Source organism: Ranitomeya variabilis, chromosome 3 (assembly GCF_051348905.1).
Source record: "Ranitomeya variabilis isolate aRanVar5 chromosome 3, aRanVar5.hap1, whole genome shotgun sequence".
In the NCBI taxonomy this organism is placed as follows: domain Eukaryota; kingdom Metazoa; phylum Chordata; class Amphibia; order Anura; family Dendrobatidae; genus Ranitomeya; species Ranitomeya variabilis.
In genome coordinates, this window is record NC_135234.1 from 641,633,483 (window position 1) to 641,650,915 (window position 17,433).

The 17,433-nt window shown below is 47.3% G+C and overlaps 1 protein-coding gene across 1 annotated transcript in view; it reads right to left on the minus strand.

Annotated features, from left to right (window-relative positions):
- LOC143816808 (retinol dehydrogenase 7-like) overlaps positions 1-17,050 on the minus strand; it is a 62,132-nt gene extending 45,082 nt beyond the window's left edge. The window contains exon 1 of the mRNA XM_077297667.1: positions 16,916-17,050. The gene's annotated coding sequence lies outside the window, so the exon portion shown is untranslated. The remainder of the gene's footprint in view (positions 1-16,915) is intronic.
- Positions 17,051-17,433: the final 383 nt, after the last annotated feature.

Sequence of the window (17,433 nt, forward strand, 5' to 3'; positions counted from 1 at the left end):
GAGACGTCAGCCTCTAGTGGTAGTCGGGGGAGGTACACTAGATATGGCGACGTTTGCCTCAAAATTGTCCTTTAAGGGGACAATTAACATTGGCTCATCTTCCCACTCAGTAGAGCTTTGCATGGATTCTGGGGCAGAGGGCAATTTCATGTCTTCCGCCTTTGCCCAACGTCACGCAATACCCCTGGTTATGCTAGCGCAACCAGTTACGGTACGAGTGGTGAATGGGTCGACACTACCTTCACAGATAACTCACCAGACCATTCCTTTTACTCTGTCCATGTCGCCATCCCATCAGGAGACAATATCTCTGCTCATCATACCTGAGGGTATTGATGAGGTCCTGTTGGGGATACCTTGGTTACGGTACCAGTCTCCACATATCGAGTGGTCTTCTGGCAGAATTTTGGGATGGGGTGAGTCTTGTGAGGGTAGGTGTCAAAGGGAGTGCGTTCAGGTTGCTACTACTGAGGTACCCGCAGATCTATCCTCTCTCCCCAAGCAATACTGGTCTCATGCGGACGTGTTCTCCAAAAAGGCGGCGGAGACCCTTCCGCCTCACCGCCCCTATGACTGTCCTATTGACCTCTTGCCTGGTGCTGAGCCTCCCCGTGGTCGAGTTTATCCGTTATCTCTCCTGGAGATGGAGGCTATGTCTCAGTACATCCAAGAAAATCTGGCAAGAGGGTTCATCAGGAAGTCAGTGTCGCCTGCTGGGGCTGGGTTCATCTTTGTTCAGAAGAAGAATGGGGAACTGCGTCCATGTATTGACTACAGGGGTCTTAACGCCATCACCGTTAAGAACAAATACCCATTACCCCTGATATCTGAGCTTTTTGATAGGCTACGGGGAGCAAGGGTATTTACAAAATTAGATCTGCGGGGTGCTTACAATCTGATTCGCATCCGTGAGGGGGACGAATGGAAGATGGCTTTTAACACCAGGGATGGGCACTATGAGTATCTGGTGATGCCCTTCGGGCTCTGTAATGCCCCAGCCATTTTTCAAGACTTTGTGAACGACATCTTCCGGGATATGCTCACCACCTCGGTCGTAGTCTATCTGGATGATATTCTCATCTACTCTCCAGATATCGACTCCCATGGGAGAGATGTTCGCAAAGTCTTTGACCTCTTACGGGCAAACTCCCTCTACGCCAAGTTGGAGAAGTGTGTGTTTGAGCAGGAGTCCTTGCCATTTCTTGGGTATATCATCTCTGCCCAGGGTTTGGCTATGGATCCTGCCAAGCTACAGGCTGTGATGGACTGGCAGGAACCCCAGTCTCTTAAAGCGGTGCAGCGCTTTATGGGGTTCTGTCATGTTCCCAATGGCAGGGAATTAAACACATAACACGGGCAAAAACAGGACGAGCTCTAGGGTGATGGAACCTGAGCTGACCGCGATCCTGAACCTCAACACTCAACTAACAGCAGCCGGGGAACGTTCCTGGCGGGACTCTAGACGTCTCGCGCCAGCCGGAGATCTAGCTACCCCTATCAGAAGAATCACAGACCTATCTTGCCTCCAGAGAAATATTCCCACAGAAATAGCAGCCCCCCACATATAATGACGGTGAAATGAGAGGAAGGCACAAACGTAGTTATGAAAACAGATTCAGCAAAATGAGGCCCGCTTAAGCTAGATAGCAGAGGATACAAAAGGTGAACTGCGCGGTCAGCTTAAAACCCTTCAAAATACCATCCTGAAATTACTTGAACTCATGTGCCAACTCATGGTACATGAGTGGTAATTTCAGCCCACTAGAGCAACCAGCAGCAGAGAATTACATATCTGCAAGCTGGACTAAAAACATGAAAGCAAACATGAAACAGGGAAATCCAGACTTAGCTTGTCTTGAAGGCCTAGGAGCAGGTAGCAAAGGTAACAGAGACACACTGATACATTGATAGCCGGCAAGGGAATGACAGGAAAGCCAGGTTAAATAGGAAACACCCAGCCTCTGATGGACAGGTGGAAACCAGAGACTGCAACCCACCAAAGTCACCCAGTACCAGCTGTAACCACCAGAGGGAGCCCAAAAACAGAATCCACAACAGTACCCCCCCCTTGAGGAGGGGTCACCGAACCCTCACCAGAACCCCCAGGGCGATCAGGATGAGCTCTATGGAAGGCGCGGACCAAATCAGTCGCATGAACATCAGAGGCAACCACCCAGGAATTATCCTCCTGACCATAACCCTTCCACTTAACCAAATACTGGAGTTTATGTCTGGAAACACGAGAATCCAAGATCTTCTCAACAACATACTCCAATTCTCCCTCCACCAGCACCGGAGCAGGAGGCTCAACCGAAGGAACAACAGGCACCTCATACCTCCGCAATAACGACCGATGGAACACATTATGAATAGCAAACGATGCTGGGAGATCCAAACAAAAAGATACAGGGTTAAGAATCTCCAAGATCTTATAAGGACCGATGAACCGAGGCTTGAACTTAGGAGAAGAGACCTTCATAGGGACAAAACGAGAAGACAACCACACCAAGTCCCCAACAAGAAGTCGGGGACCCACGCGGCGACGGCGATTAGCAAACTGCTGAGTCTTCTCCTGAGACAACTTCAAATTGTCCACCACCTGATTCCAAATCTGATGTAGCCTGTCCACCACCACGTCCACTCCAGGACAATCCGAAGGCTCCACCTGACCAGAGGAAAAACGAGGATGAAACCCCGAATTACAAAAGAAAGGAGAAACCAAAGTAGCAGAACTAGCCCGATTATTAAGGGCAAATTCGGCCAGTGGCAAAAAGGCAACCCAGTCATCTTGATCAGCAGAAACAAAACACCTTAAATAAGTTTCCAAGGTCTGATTAGTTCGCTCCGTCTGGCCATTCGTCTGAGGATGGAATGCAGACGAGAAAGACAAATCAATGCCCATCTTAGCACAAAACGTCCGCCAAAATCTAGACACAAACTGGGATCCCCTGTCAGAAACGATATTCTCCGGAATCCCATGCAAACGAACCACGTTCTGAAAAAATAAAGGGACCAACTCAGAGGAGGAAGGCAACTTAGGCAAGGGTACCAAATGAACCATCTTAGAAAAGCGGTCACACACAACCCAGATAACGGACATTTTCTGTGAGACAGGGAGATCTGAAATAAAATCCATGGAAATGTGCGTCCAAGGCCTCTTCGGGATAGGCAAGGATAACAACAATCCACTGGCCCGAGAACAGCAAGGCTTAGCCCGAGCACACACTTCACAAGACTGCACAAAGGTGCGCACATCCCTTGACAAGGAAGGCCACCAAAAAGACCTGGCCACCAAGTCTCTAGTACCAAATATTCCAGGATGACCAGCCAACACAGAAGAATGGACCTCGGAGATGACTCTACTGGTCCAATCATCCGGAACAAACAGTCTTTCTGGTGGACAACGATCAGGTTTATCCGCCTGAAACTCCTGCAATGCACGTCGCAAGTCTGGGGAGACGGCGGACAATATTACCCCATCCCTAAGGATACCAGTAGGCCCAGAGTCTCCAGGAGAGTCAGGCACAAAACTCCTGGAAAGAGCATCTGCCTTCACATTCTTTGAACCTGGCAGGTATGAAACCACAAAATTGAAACGAGAAAAAAACAACGACCAATGAGCCTGTCTAGGATTCAGACGCCTGGCAGACTCAAGGTAAATCAGATTTTTGTGATCAGTCAAGACCACCACACAATGTCTAGCACCCTCAAGCCAATGACGCCACTCCTCAAATGCCCACTTCATGGCCAAAAGCTCCCGATTACCCACATCATAATTGCGCTCGGCGGGCGAGAATTTTCTAGAAAAGAACGCACATGGCTTCATCACCGAGCCATCGGAACTTCTCTGTGACAAAACCGCCCCCGCTCCAATCTCGGAAGCATCAACCTCAACCTGAAAAGGAAGTGAAACATCTGGTTGACATAACACAGGAGCAGAAGAAAACCGGCGCTTAAGTTCCTGAAAGGCCTCCACAGCCGCAGGAGACCAATTAGCAACATCAGCACCCCTTTTAGTCAAATCAGTCAAAGGTTTAACAACACTGGAAAAATTAGTAATGAACCGACGATAAAAATTAGCAAAACCCAAGAACTTCTGAAGACTCTTAACAGATGTAGGTTGTGTCCAGTCACAAATCGCCTGAACCTTGACGGGATCCATCTCAATAGTAGAAGGAGAAAAAATGTACCCCAAAAAAGAAATCTTCTGGACTCCGAAGAGACATTTTGAGCCCTTCACAAACAGAGAATTGGCCCGCAGGACTTGAAACACCTTCCTGACCTGTAGAACATGAGACTCCCAGTCATCAGAAAACACCAAAATATCATCCAAATACACAATCATAAACTTATCCAGATATTCACGGAAAATATTGTGCATAAAGGACTGAAAGACTGAAGGAGCATTAGAAAGTCCATAAGGCATTACCAAATACTCAAAATGGCCCTCAGGCGTATTAAATGCGGTTTTCCACTCATCACCCTGCTTTATCCGCACAAGATTATACGCACCGCGAAGATCTATCTTAGTGAACCACCTAGCCCCCTTAATGCGAGCAAACAAATCAGTCAATAATGGCAATGGATACTGATATTTGACTGTAATCTTATTCAGAAGGCGATAATCTATACAAGGCCTCAGGGAACCATCTTTTTTTGCCACGAAAAAAAAACCTGCTCCCAGAGGGGACGAATATGGACGAATATGTCCCTTTTCCAAGGACTCCTTAATATAATTCCGCATAGCAGTATGCTCTGGCACTGACAGATTAAATAAACGACCCTTAGGGAACTTACTGCCAGGAATTAATTCTATAGCACAGTCACAATCCCTATGAGAAGGGAGCGAATTGAGCTTAGGCTTCTCAAAAACATCCCGATAGTCAGACAAAAACGCAGAACTCCTCAGAAGGAGTAGATGAAGCGATTGAAATCAGAGGTGCATCATCATGAACCCCCTGACATCCCCAGCTTAACACAGACATTGTTTTCCAATCCAGGACTGGATTATGAGTTTGTAACCATGGCAGACCAAGCACTAGTACATCATGTAAATTATACAGTACAAGGAAGCGAATCACCTCCTGATGAACGGGAGTCATGCGCATGGTCACTTGTGTCCAGTACTGCGGTTTATTCATAGCCAATGGTGTAGAGTCAATTCCCTTCAAAGGAATAGGAACTTCCAGAGGCTCCAGACTAAAACCGCAGCGTTTGGCAAATGACCAATCCATAAGACTCAGGGCAGCGCCCGAATCCACATAGGCATCGACGGAAATGGATGACAGTGAACAAATCAGAGTTACAGACAAAATGAACTTAGACTGCAGAGTACTAATGGCAAAAGATTTATCAACCTTTTTTGTGCGTTTAGAGCATGCTGATATAACATGAGCTGAATCACCACAATAAAAACACAATCCATTTTTCCGCCTATAATTTTGCCGTTCACTTCTGGACTGAATTCTATCACATTGCATAGTCTCAGGTGCCTGTTCAGAAGACACCGCCAACTGGTGCACAGGTTTGCGCTCCCGTAAACGCCGATCAATCTGAATGGCCATAGCCATAGACTCATTCAGACCTGTAGGCGCAGGGAACCCCACCATAATATCCTTAATGGCCTCAGAAAGACCATCTCTGAAGTTTGCAGCCAGGGCGCACTCATTCCACTGAGTAAGCACCGACCATTTCCGAAATTTTTGACAATATACTTCCGCTTCATCATGCCCCTGAGAGAGGGCTAATAAAGCCTTTTCAGCCTGAATCTCCAGGTTAGGTTCCTCATAGAGCAATCCCAGTGCCAGAAAAAACGCATCCACACTGAGCAATGCAGGATCTCCTGGTGCCAATGCAAATGCCCAATTCTGAGGGTCGCCCCGCAGGAAAGATATTACAATCTTGACCTGCTGAACAGGGTCTCCAGAGGAGCGAGATTTCAAAGAAAGAAACAATTTGCAATTGTTCCTGAAATTCAGGAAGGTAGATCTATCTCCAGAAAAAAACTCTGGAATAGGAATTCTAGGTTCAGACATAGGAGTGTGAACAACAAAATCCTGTATGTTTTGAACTTTTGCAGCAAGATTATTCAGGCTGGAAGCCAAACTCTGGACATCCATGTTAAACAGCTAAGGTCAGAGCCATTCAAGGGTTAAGAGGAGGTAAGAAGCAGCTAGACAGCAATTAAGGGCTAGGCAGCAAAACTCTGAGGGAAAAAAAAAAAAAAAAAAAATTCCCTTCAACACTTCTTTTTCTCCTGCTTCAGCCCAAACAATTAACACTTTGTGGGCCGGCTATACTGTCATGTTCCCAATGGCAGGGAATTAAACACATAACACGGGCAAAAACAGGACGAGCTCTAGGGTGATGGAACCTGAGCTGACCGCGATCCTGAACCTCAACACTCAACTAACAGCAGCCGGGGAACGTTCCTGGGGGGACTCTAGACATCTCGCGCCAGCCGGAGATCTAGCTACCCCTATCAGAAGAATCACAGACCTATCTTGCCTCCAGAGAATTATTCCCACAGAAATAGCAGCCCCCCACATATAATGACGGTGAAATGAGAGGAAGGCACAAACGTAGTTATGAAAACAGATTCAGCAAAATGAGGCCCGCTTAAGCTAGATAGCAGAGGATACAAAAGGTGAACTGCGCGGTCAGCTTAAAACCCTTCAAAATACCATCCTGAAATTACTTGAACTCATGTGCCAACTCATGGTACATGAGTGGTAATTTCAGCCCACTAGAGCAACCAGCAGCAGAGAATTACATATCTGCAAGCTGGACTAAAAACATGAAAGCAAACATGAAACAGGGAAATCCAGACTTAGCTTGTCTTGAAGGCCTAGGAGCAGGTAGCAAAGGTAACAGAGACACACTGATACATTGATAGCCGGCAAGGGAATGACAGGAAAGCCAGGTTAAATAGGAAACACCCAGCCTCTGATGGACAGGTGGAAACCAGAGACCGCAACCCACCAAAGTCACCCAGTACCAGCTGTAACCACCAGAGGGAGCCCAAAAACAGAATCCACAACAGGTTCATTAACTACTATCGACAGTTCATTCCACACTTCTCAACGTTGGTAGCTCTTTTGGTTGCCCTTACCAAGAAGGGAGCAAATCCCAAATTGTGGTCTGTGGAGGTCTCCAAGGCCTTTAATTCCATAAAGTCACATTTTGCTAGCGCTTCCATCCTACATCGCCCGATGTAGACAAACCCTTTATCATGGAGGTGGATGCCTCATCTGTTGGTGCAGGAGCAGTCCTCTTCCAAAAGGATGCTCAAGGTCGGAAGCATCCTTGCTTCTTCTTTTCAAAGACCTTTTCACCAGCAGGGAGGAATTATTCCATCGGGGACAGGGAGTTGCTGGCCATGAAATTGGCCTTCTCGGAGTGGAGACATCTCTTGGAGGGAGCTCGTTTTCCTTTCCAAGTCTTAACAGACCATAAAAATATGGTGTACCTACAGACAGCCCAGCAGTTAAAATCTCGCCAGGCTAGATGGTCCTTGTTCTTCTCCCAGTTCCATTTCACCCTCCATTTTCTTTCTGGGGAGTAGAACATTCGTGCCAACTCTCTCTCTCGCTCCGTGGTGTCATCTGTGGAGGAGGAAGAGGAGCCTCGGCTTATTGTCCCCACTGAGAGCCTGAGAACCGTAGCCCCGGTTTCGCTAGAGTCTGTGCCTCCGGGCAAGACTTTTGTACCACCCAATTTGCGGCCGGAGGTTCTCTCGTGGGCTCATTCATCCAGGGAGGGTGGTCATTTTGGGACAAAAAGGACATCTGAGCTGTTGGCGAGGATGTATTGGTGGCCACATATGGTCCGTGACGTCAGGGATTATATTCTGGCATGTGTCTCCTGTGCCAAAAATAAGTCTCCTCGACAACGGCCAGCTGTGTTACTCTATCCATTGCCGGTGGCAGACAGGCCCTGGGAGATGGTCGGGATGGACTTTGTGGTGGGTTTGCCCAAGTCTCGGGGCTGTACCATCATTTGTGTTATCACCGATCACTTCTCCAAAATGGTGCATTTAGTGCCGCTTCCGCGGATACCTTCGGCACGAGCCTTGGCAGCGTTGTTCATAAAGCACATCTTTCGCCTACACGGTATGCCAGACAAGATTGTCAGCGACTGGGGTCCCCAGTTTGCATCTCGGTTCTGGAGAGAGCTTTGTCGTCTTCTCAGCATTGAGTTAAATCTCTCCTCCGCATATCATCCTGAGACGAATGGATTGGTAGAGAGGGCCAATCAGACCTTGGTCACATATCTGCGACATTTTGCTTCTGCCAGACAGGATGACTGGGCATCCTTGCTACCATGGGCAGAGTTTGCGCTGAACAATGCGGTTGCCGATTCCACTGGACAAACCCCATTCCTCCTCAACTATGGTCAGCATCCGCGGGTATCTGTGCCTATGCCCGTGTCTTCTGCCGACTCCAGGGTGGCAGACTGGGCTGTGGAAGCACGGGATATTTGGGACCGCACTCAGGATGCCATTCAGGCCTCCAAGGAGAGAATGAGGTCCTCCTCTGTTGCACATCGGCGCCCCGCTTCGACCTTTGCTCCTGAAGACTTAGTGTGGCTCTCCGCCCGTAACATCAGGCTGCGAGTGGAGTCTGCTAAGTTTGCACCTCGCTACTTGGGTCCTTTCAAGGTCCTCGAACAGGTTAATCCTGTGGTCAATCGTTTGGCCCTTCCGCCACGCCTGGGTATCACCGACACCTTTCATGTGTCCCTCTTGAAACCTGTATACATGTCTCGGATTTCCGAGTCATCTGCTGGGACATCGGGTTCGTATACGGACTATTACGAGGTGAACACTATTTTGGGGTGCAAGGTGCAAGGTACGTGGCAAAAAAATTTATTTGGTGGATTGGAAGGGTTATGGTCCTGAGGACAGGTCCTGGGAGTCTGCTGAGCACATTCAGGCTCCGCAGCTCATTGCTGCCTTCGAGCGTGGCGAGGCCCAAGGAGGGGGGGGGCTGTTATGATCCGGTGACCGTGGAGCCGCATGAGAGACTTTCTCAGGAGTAGGTTGTATCTGTACTGACCGCAAACCCTAAACTGACACCGCAACTAGAAGTAGCCGTGGGATGTACCTGACACGTCCTAGACACCTCGACACAGCCGGAGGACTAAATACCCCTATAGATGGAAAGGGGAATTCTATCTTGCCTCAGAGCAGAACCCCAAAGTATAGGCAGCCCCCCACAAATATTGACTGTGAGTATAAGAGGAAGACGCACGCAGGCAGAAAAACAGAATTTAGCAAAAGAGGCACTTCTAGCTAAATAGAAAAGGATAGGACAGAATTCTAAGCGGTCAGTATTAAAATCCTAAAAATATCCACAGCAGAAAATACTAATGTTCTACATCTAACTAAAGACATAGCAAGTATATCTGCATCTCTTGAGAATCCAGCATGACTGAAAAATCCAAACAAAGTCTAAGCTGGACAAAAACACAATGAATTGCACTGAATTGCAAAGCACACTGCATGTGTGCACAGAGACAAAAAAACCCAGACACTTACTGTATCTTAGCTGAATTGGCAGCAGAGCATGAGGAACCAGAGAGAGAAGCAATCCCTCCAAGAACAATGAACAACTGGCCAGGAGTAATGGATCCTGCACACCTAAATACCTAGTAGAGCTGCAATCAGCAGAAACACCTGCCCTGGATTACAACTCCAAGACAACAGCACTACCACTAACAACCACCGGAGGGAGCCCAAGAGCAGAATTCACAACAGTACCCCCCCCCTTGAAGAGGGGTCACCGAACCCTCACCAGAGCCCCCAGGCTGATCAGGACGAGCCAGATGAAAGGCATGGACCAAATCAGCAGCATGGACATCAGAGGCAAAAACCCAAGAATTATCCTCCTGGCCATAACCCTTCCATTTGACAAGGTACTGAAGCCTCCACCTCGAAAAGCGAGAATCCAAAATCTTCTCAACCACATACTCCAACTCCCCATCAACCAACACAGGAGCAGGAGGATCAACAGAGGGAACAACGGGCACCACATATTTCTGTAATAAAGATCTATGGAAAACATTATGGATGGCAAAAGAGGGCGGAAGGGCCAAACGAAAAGACACCGGATTGATAATCTCAGAAATCCTATAAGGACCAATAAACCGAGGCTTAAACTTAGGAGAAGAAACCTTCATAGGAACATGACGGGAAGACAACCAGACCAAATCCCCAACCCGAAGCCGGGAACCAACACACCGACGACGGTTAGCAAAATGTTGAGCCTCCTCCTGAGACAACACCAAATTGTCCACCACATGAGCCCAAATCTGCTGCAACCTGTCAACCACAGAATCCACACCAGGACAATCAGAAGGCTCAACCTGCCCTGAAGAAAAACGAGGATGAAAACCAAAATTACAAAAGAATTGCGAAACCAAGGTAGCAGAACTAGCCCGATAATTAAGGGCGAACTCGGCCAATGGCAAGAAAGCCACCCAATCATCCTGATCAGCAGACACAAAGCATCTCAAATAAGTTTCCAAAGTCTGATTAGTTCGCTCGGTCTGGCCATTTGTCTGCGGATGAAATGCGGAAGAAAAAGACAAATCAATGCCCAGCCTAGCACAAAAGGCCCGCCAAAACCTAGAAACAAACTGGGAACCTCTGTCGGACACAATATTCTCCGGAATACCATGCAAACGAACCACATGCTGAAAAAACAACGGAACCAAATCAGAAGAGGAAGGCAATTTAGGCAAAGGCACCAAATGAACCATCTTAGAGAACCGGTCACAAATCACCTAGATAACTGACATCCTCTGGGAAACAGGAAGATCTGAAATAAAATCCATAGAAATATGCGTCCAGGGCCTTTCAGGGACCGGCAAAGGCAAAAGCAACCCACTAGCAAGGGAACAACAAGGCTTGGCCCGCGCACAAGTCCCACAAGACTGCACAAAAGAACGCACATCACGTGACAAAGAAGGCCACCAAAAGGACCTACCAACCAAATCTCTGGTACCAAAAATACCAGGATGGCCAGCCAATACAGAACAATGAACCTCAGAGATCACTCTACTAGTCCATCTGTCAGGAACAAACAGTTTGCCCACTGGACAGCGGTCAGGTTTATCTGCCTGAAATTCCTGCAGAACCCATCGCAAATCAGGAGAAATGGCAGAAAGAACCACCCCTTCCTTAAGAATGCCGACCAGTTCCAGTACCTCAGGAGAATCAGGCAAAAAACTACTAGAGAGGGGATCAGCCTTAATATTCTTAGAACTCGGAATATACGAGACCACAAAATCAAAACGGGAGAAAAACAAGGACCATCGAGCCTGTCTAGGATTCAGCCGTTTGGCAGACTCGAGGTAAATCAGATTTTTATGATCGTTCAAGACCACAATACGGTGCTTGGCTCCCTCAAGCCAATGTCGCCATTCCTCAAACGCCCACTTCATAGCCAACAACTCCCGATTGCCAACATCATAATTGCGTTCAGTAGGCGAAAACTTACGGGAAAAGAAGGCACACGGTTTCATCAAGGAACCAACAGGATCCCTCTGGGACAAAACGGCCCCTGCGCCAATCTCATAAGCGTCAACCTCAACCTGAAACGGAAGAGAAACATCCGGCTGATGCAACACCGGGGCAGAAGTAAATCGGCGTTTAAGCTCCTGAAAGGCGGAGACAGCCACAGAGGACCAATTCGTTACATCATCGCCTTTCTTCGTCAAATCGGTCAGGGGTTTATCCACACTGGAGAAGTTAGCAATGAAACGGCGATAAAAATTAGCAAAGCCCAAAAATTTCTGAAGGCTCTTCACGGATGTGGGCTGAATCCAATCATGAATGGCCTGAACCTTAACCGGATCCATCTCTATAGATGAGGGAGAAAAAATGAAGCCCAAAAAAGAAACCTTCTGCACTCCAAAGAGACACTTAGACCCCATTCACAAACAAAGCATTATCACGAAGGATCTGAAATACCATCCTGACCTGTTTCACATGAGACTCCCAATCATCGGAAAAAATCAAGATGTCATCCAAATATACAATCATGAATTTATAAAGGTAATTCCGGGAGATATCATGCATGAAGGACTGAAACACAGATGGAGCATTAGAAAGTCCAAATGGCATCACAAGGTATTCAAAATGGCCTTCGGGCATATTAAACGCAGTTTTCCATTCATCACCCTGCTTAATACGAACAAGATTATATGCCCCCTGAAGGTCAATCTTAGTAAACCAACTAGCCCCCTTAATCCTGGCAAACAAATCGGAAAGCATAGGTAAAGGGTATTGAAACTTGACCGTGATCTTATTCAAGAGGTGATAATCAATACAGGGTCTCAGGGAGCCATCCTTCTTAGCAACAAAAAAAATCCCGCTCCCAACGGTGAAGAAGATGGCCGAATATGCCCTTTCTCCAAAGACTCCTTAACATAACTCCGCATGGCGGTATGTTCAGGCACAGACAGGTTGAACAGTCGGCCCTTGGGAAACTTACAGCCTGGAATCAAGTCAATAGCACAATCACAGTCCCTATGCGGTGGAAGGGAACTGGACTTGGGCTCATCGAATACATCCTGAAAATCAGACAAAAACTCTGGAACCTCAGAAGAGGTGGAAGAGGAGATTGACATCAAAGGAACGTCATTATGAACCCCCTGACAACCCCAACTAGTCACAGACATAGACTTCCAATCCAACACAGGATTATGTATCTGCAACCATGGAAAGCCCAGCACAATAGCATCATGCAAATTATGCAACACCAGAAAACGACAATCTTCCTGATGGGCTGGCGCCATGCACATGGTCACCTGTGTCCAAAACTGGGGTATATTTTTAGCCAAAGGTGTAGCATCAATGCCCCTTAAAGGAATAGGGTTCTGTAAAGACTGCAAGGGGAAACCACAACGCCTGGCAAATTCAAAGTCCATTAAGTTCAAAGCGGCGCCTGAATCCACAAATGCCATGACAGAAAATGACGACAATGAGCAGATCAAGGTCACAGATAACAGAAATTTAGGTTGTACAGTACTGATGGTAACTGAACTAGCGATTCTCTTTGTACGCTTAGGGCAGACCGAAATGACATGAGAAGCGTCGCCACAATAAAAACACAACCTATTCTGACGTCTGAATCCTTGTTGTTCCGTTCTAGACAGAATTCTATCACACTGCATAGGCTTAGGCATCTGCTCTGAGGACAACGCCACAGCGCGCACAGTTCTGCGCTCCCGCAAGCGCCGATCAATCTGAATGGCCAGAGACATAGAATCACTCAGACCAACAGGCGTGGGAAACCCCACCATAACATCTTTACCAGATTCAGAAAGACCCTTTCTGAAAATTGCCGCCAAAGCATCCTCATTCCATTTAGTCAGCACAGACCATTTTCTAAATTTCTGATAATACAATTCTGCAGCTTCTTGACCCTGAGACAGGGCCAACAAGGTCTTCTCCGCTTGATCCACAGAATTTGGTTCATCATATAATAATCCTAGAGCCTGAAAAAAGGCATCTACATTAAACAAGGCCGGATTCCCAGATTCCAGTGAAAATGCCCAATCCTGAGGGTCGCCACGCAACAGAGAAATGACAATTTTAACCTGCTGAATGGGATCACCAGAGGAACGAGGTTTCAGAGCAAAAAACAGTTTACAGTTGATTTTAAAACTCAAAAATTTGGACCTATCCCCAAAAAACAAATCAGGAGTAGGAATCCTAGACTCTAAAAGCGGAGTCTAAACCATATAATCAGAAATACCCTGTACCCTAGCAGCAAGCTGGTCTACACGAGAAACTAATCCCTGAACATCCATGCTAGCACAAGTCTCCTCAGTCACCCAGAGGAAAAGAGGGAAGGAAAGAAAAAACAGGCTACAGAAAAAAAAATGGCTCAACGCTTTTCTTCCCTTCTTCTGAGATGCATTTAACTCATTGTTGGCCAGTTGTACTGTTATGATCCGGTGATCGTGGAGCCGCATGAGAGACTTTCTGAGGAGTAGGTGGTATCTGTACTGACCGCAAACCCTAAACTGACACCGCAACTAGAAGTAGCCGTGGGATGTACATGACATGTCCTAGACACCTCGACACAGACGGAGGACTAAATACCCCTATAGATGGAAACGGGAATTCTATCTTGCCTCAGAGCAGAACCCCAAAGTATAGGCAGCCCCCCACAAATATTGACTGTGAGTATAAGAGGAAGACACACGCAGGCAGAAAAACAGAATTTAGCAAAAGAGGCACTTCTAGCTAAATAGAAAAGGATAGGACAGAATTCTAAGCGGTCAGTATTAAAATCCTAAAAATATCCACAGCAGAAAATACTAATGTTCTACATCTAACTAAAGACATAGCAAGTATATCTGCATCTCCTGAGAATCCAGCATGACTGAAAAATCAAAACAAAGTCTAAGCTGGACAAAAACACAATGAATTGCACTGAATTGCAAAGCACACTGCATGTGTGCACAGAGACAAAAAAAACAGACACTTATCTTAGCTGAATTGGCAGCAGAGCATGAGGAACCAGAGAGAGAAGCAATCCCTCCAAGAACAATGAACAACTGGCCAGGAGTAATGGATCCTGCACACCTAAATACCTAGTAGAGCTGCAATCAGCAGAAACACCTGCCCTGGATTGCAACTCCAAGACAACAGCACTACCAACCACTGGAGGGAGCCCAAGAGCAGAATTCAGAACAGGGGGCCCTAGGAGGGGGGGTAATGTTAGGGGTCGAGTTCCTGCCTCTGCACAGGGGGAGTCTCAGGCCATCTCCGCTGCAGTCTCCCATTCTTCTCCTGCCACAGTGGAGCCTGCTCAGCGGAGACATCGGTCCCAGCGTCTTGCTCAGTCCCACTCTGTACAAAGAGTTACTGCTGCTTTTCATGCTTCTGCCATTGAAGTCAGTGCTGGGCAGCGGCGAGCAGACGCTTCTGGGACTAAGTCCTGCTCTTCTCGTTCTGAGCATGCCCTGAGTAAGATCTCTCAGTGGAGATCGAAGGTCACATGGTCAGATACTGCAGCTAAGTCTATTGGTCCTTTCAGGAAGGTCCTGTAGGTGCTAGGACTAAGTCCTGCTTTGCACACACTGAGCATGCCCAGGGCAAGTTCTCTCAGTGAAGATTTAGGGTCACATGCTCAGGTATGGCAGCCTCTCATTGGTCCTTCTAGGAAGGTCTTTTACTTGCTCCAGCTATATAAGGGACCCAGCTGAAATAAGCCCCTAGAATGCTGGCACCTCCGTCGAGGAGTTCGTATGCTTGTGTGTTCAGGGACCTGGCCGAAATAAGCCCCTAGAATGCTGGCACCTCCGGCGAGGAGTTTCGTTTGCGTGCAAGACCACTGACTGCTCTTGTTTAGACAGTTAGCCTGTGCCTCTGTGGAGTCTAACAGGGCGCAGCGCTTTGAGTTCACGGCTGCTCTGTGAAGTAACAGAGTTAGCTAACACTGCCATTAGTTCCGCTATTTGCTAGCAGCAGGTTCTCCTGCACGGTGGACCCCGGGCTGCGAACGCATCTATCCTAATAAAATATATACTTTCATTAGGTGCATTCCGCTAGCCCTGACACCCTGGCCTAAGCAAATCCCATTTGTGAGCATGGTGGTCCAGAGATCCGTGATGTTGGAAGGTTCCTGGCGATGTTCCGAGTGGTATTCGAAATTCCAGGCTGCACCTCCTCAGCTGCTTCATCCTTTTTGTCTCTAAAGCAGAACACGAACACCATTGTCCAGTATGCCTTACGCCCCTGTACCTTGGAGCTGGCATGGAACGAAGAATCCCTGGTGGCAACCTTCTGATCAGGCCTGTCTGGTTGAATCAAGCATGAGTTGGAAGGCAGAGATCTACCATCCTCGCTGGATGTCCATATACTCCTGGCCACTACACTACATTTTGGCTTCCATGAGCGAATCATGGAACAAGCTTCAGTGTCTCTGTGCCACAAAACTAACCAGAGTGGCTCCATACTTCCTGTTCCCTTTGCTACCACAAGTGGCACCATCAGCTACTGAGCCATTGCAAGTTGAGCAGGCCAAACTTTTTGTGCAGGAATGACATTGGAGGCACAGAGAAAATGTATACATTTACTGTGGAGGCAAGGGACAATTTGTTCTCTAGTGCCCTGTGACATGGGAAACTCTAGCACTTAGGGTTGGTCGGAGAATATTCACCTTCATTCAAACTTGCACCCTAGTACCTCAGTCCATACGAAATCCTCAGTTAACTTAATCTGGTGACATGTTGTCTTCAACTCCCTGTGAATCTATGGATCCCTAACACCTTTCATGTCTCTCTCCTGAAGCCAGTGGTCCTGAATCGCTTCTTGAAGCCCCATGCTACCTCTGTTCATGAGGCTCTCTCGGACATCTTTGAGATTAGGGACAACTTGGATATTAAAAAGATTCAGGGGAGGACCTTCTTACTGGTAGACTGGAAGGGCTGTGGAGCGATCCTGGGAGCCTGCGGAGAACATCTGTTACCCTGTTATCTTGGAAAGGTTTCTCCGTTTGTACTGCACCGAAGATAGTGGTGCAGTACAAACGGAGCAGACAGGAGGGAAATTAGAGTACCAAGCCGAAGGTCAGAGCCACAAGCCGACAATTAGCACAGAGTCACAAGGCAAAGCACAGAACGAGAAAACAGATCGAGTCATACACAAGAAAGCAACCGGACAACAGTATGCAAGCACACCAGGGGGTCAAACACACAGCCAAGACAGATGTATCACTGACAAGGATCCCCAGATGAAGGTGGGTAAATATAGCCCTCCCCAAACCACAGGGAGGCTATAGAAATTAACCACAAGAGGATAGGGAAGGAACCCTGTCCACAACCATGACAGGAGTGCTGTAAGGAGGGTACTGTGACAGCAGTAATGTGCATGCATTCCGAGCATCGTGCTACTCACTGCGTTTGCATTCTGCTGCTTCCCGTGCTGAGTTCTCATGCAGCTCTTCCAGCTCTGCTGCACGTTCATGCTGTCTCCTCCTGGCTATAGGAAGGTGAAGTCAGATCCTGCAGGAACTTAGCACAGTTGTGTACTGCAGGGTTTAACTTCCCCAGCCTATCCCTAGGCAGCAGTGGGTTTGTTGGGCAGCTTCTCCCACATCTCTTTCCCTTAACCCCTTCACCCCCAAGGGTGGTTTGCACGTTAATGACCGGGCCAATTTTTACAATTCTGACCACTGTCCCTTTATGAGGCTATAACTCTGGAACGCTTTGACGGATCTTGGCGATTCTGACATTGTTTTCTCGTGACATATTGTACTTCATGTTAGTGGTAAAATTTATTCGATATAACTTGCGTTTATTTGTGAAAAAAATGGAAATTTGGCGAAAATTTTGAAAATTTTGCAATTTTCCAACTTTGAATTTTTATGCCCTTAAATCACAGACATATGTCACGCAAAATACTTAATAAGTAAC